Consider the following 2,617-nt stretch of genomic DNA (forward strand, 5'->3'; position numbering starts at 1 on the left):
TATGTCAGCTGGTTTTCATTTGTCTGGGACGTTCCTTTTAACAGGGCGGTACCATTTTGAGGCAATTTTGGAGCAAAACTTTTCAGAACTTGTTTTCACTAATGCGGTTCTGCTCTTGGGTAAGATAGAGAAAACAGCTCTTGCCTGATCGCTTTTACCGATCACCGTAAAAAAGCTCGCTGACTGTCCGCTGCAGCTTGACGCTTACGAGGTGATAAAAGCTGGGCATCATACGCTTTCCGCATTCAAGTGTTTTCTGGGAATCTAAAAGTGATTCGAGTGTGTCTCTCATCAGGATTGCACTGGCATAAAAAACCTCCTTTTCAGAAAGTATCAATCGAATGGCCTTTGCTATGCTATCATGCGAGCTTTCAGAAAGTTCTGTTAACGAGCTTCAGATTTATATGGCAACAACAAGGGCTTTGTAGATTGCCATCCAATCAAGACAACAGAAGGCGGCTTCTTTACATCAGATCGCAAGAGGCCGTGAAAAGCACAAATTTCGGTGTACTTGTGGTACAGCTTGTTAGCGTGCTTAATTAACGTTCCAAACTTGATAACTACGGATTGAACATCAGACACGTATGGTGCGGAAATGACATGGTCAACAGTTACATGAATCAGATGTGCTAAATTTGTCACATGCAAGATGTGGATCGCTTCAGCTTGGCAAATGTTTCTTACAATTTTTAGCATGTACTCCGCTGAGTCTGCAGCAACACTCACAACGTCTTTCCACGTCTTGCCTATAGTCAGGGGAGTCTTGCAGACTATACTGGCCGCCATGTAGTTGTTCGAAGCATTTACTCTCTCGACGTCGATCAAAACAACCTGTTTCTTTGTGTGCGTGTGTGTGTGTTTGTGTGTGTTTTGCTTTAGTAGCACAAGAGAGCGTCGATGGTATACGCACTCCAGGGATGTCTGGGGATTCGTTGACTATTAAACTTACTTTTACAGCTTGCTTCTAATCGCACATTTTCACCATGTCCCTGTCAAAAGCTTCTTTCGGGTATTTCAACCGAAGTCTTTGTCCTGTCGGCATGGACTTCGCGGCCTTGCAGTACTTGCGTACGAAGTCCCCAGAGGTCTGTCCGCCTGGTGCACGCTGATTCCACTGTATGCCAGGCCACGAACGAAATCGCGGATCACGCTGTCTGCTCTATTTTTTTTTTCGCACGTTGCCTACAGGACACAATTATGGGTGTCGGCTCAGATGTTCCCGCCTTCTCAGCTTACTGGGTCGACATCTTGAAGTCCTTATGACGGGACGACGTTAGATGTTTGCGAATTCAGTTGTAGTGCTTCTTTGCTGGATCGGTGACCTGCTCGATGTTGCAATATTTGCGCACTAAAGCGCAGCTGCCATTACTGCTTTCGTTGCGTTCTGAAAATCTTCATTATTTTTACACCAGTCATCCAGTGTCTTTCGTATTCTTCTCTTCTCCAACGCTGGTTTGTTTTGTGTCGCGCTACTAACTTTTTTGCTAGCAATGCTAAAAAAAAAACCACCCCCCCAAAAAGAAAAAAAAAGAAGAAAAAAACTACCAAGATTAATTTTTTGAATCCTGGCCACATTCTCAGTCTTTTTTCTTCCACCCCCCTAAAATGTCTCCCTTTTTTAGGTCCTTCGAATTCGAACGATGCCACCATTTTCAAAATATTGCTGTTCATGTAAAAACAGATTTTTGAGTGCAGTCGCCCTCTTCCCCGCGGTCAAAAAGGGAGTGGAAAGAACCGCCTATTTCGTACTTCTGGCGTGATTTGAAACATAACGGCGCCAGTGTGCAAATAGTCCCCAACCACTTACGGTTCTGAACTAGACGGCGGGTTTTGCAGTGTTTGCGAAGCGAAATCAGATATACACGCATTCTTCTGGAAATGGCCACTGATAGCACTATCAGACTTAATTCACTCTTATAAAATATTGAAGAGTAAAAAATTAGGAAATATAGGTGAAACGGAAGCGTACCGCAACTACCCAATAGATGGCGCCACTAAGTTTGTCGCCAGGCAATTAAAGGCGAATAAAAGATTTACATAAAACCAATATTTGGGGGATTGATTGACGTCACTGTCGTTCACTGAAGCCAACAAGATCTAACTTCGTTCTCACGAGGTCGGTAGTAGCACGTGTGCACAAAAAACTCCCATACACCACAAAAAAAAAAAAAATGTTTAGGTGCTTTTGGAATTGGGCGAGAGATCAAGTTTAACCCGATTTTCCTGAAATACGTTTGGGGTCCAAACACCGGGCAAAATCGGGTTTTACCCGAAAACGAATAACCCATATGTTCGACGTTGAAAAGTTTGAGAAGCGCGTTCGCAGTTTTGAGATTCATGAAACTTGGAGTTGAACATCTTAAAAAGTAGGCGTTTTAAGACGGCACTCTAATTTTTCCTTTCATGAGTAGCTGCGTAAACAATAAGCGTTCCGACTTGTAAAGTGTGCAGCTGACGTTTCGAGAGCAAATGCTTTAGCCTCCCCGACGAGAGGCGATGAATGTGGGAAACAGAGCAATGTGTCTTCGCTTCTATAACTACTAGGGCTTCTTTTCTTTTTTTGTTTCTGGCATTTTGCAGGTTTTCTTTTTTTGCTAAGGGACGAGTAGGATTCAAG

The 2,617-nt window shown here is 43.4% G+C and overlaps 1 pseudogene; it reads right to left on the bottom strand.

Annotated features, from left to right (window-relative positions):
* Positions 1-384: 384 nt before the first annotated feature.
* On the bottom strand, positions 385-1,247 carry LOC121048223 (annotated as a pseudogene).
* Positions 1,248-2,617: the final 1,370 nt, after the last annotated feature.

This window comes from Ixodes scapularis, unplaced genomic scaffold (assembly GCF_016920785.2).
Source record: "Ixodes scapularis isolate PalLabHiFi unplaced genomic scaffold, ASM1692078v2 PGA_scaffold2__306_contigs__length_199485367, whole genome shotgun sequence".
In the NCBI taxonomy this organism is placed as follows: Eukaryota; Metazoa; Arthropoda; class Arachnida; order Ixodida; family Ixodidae; genus Ixodes; species Ixodes scapularis.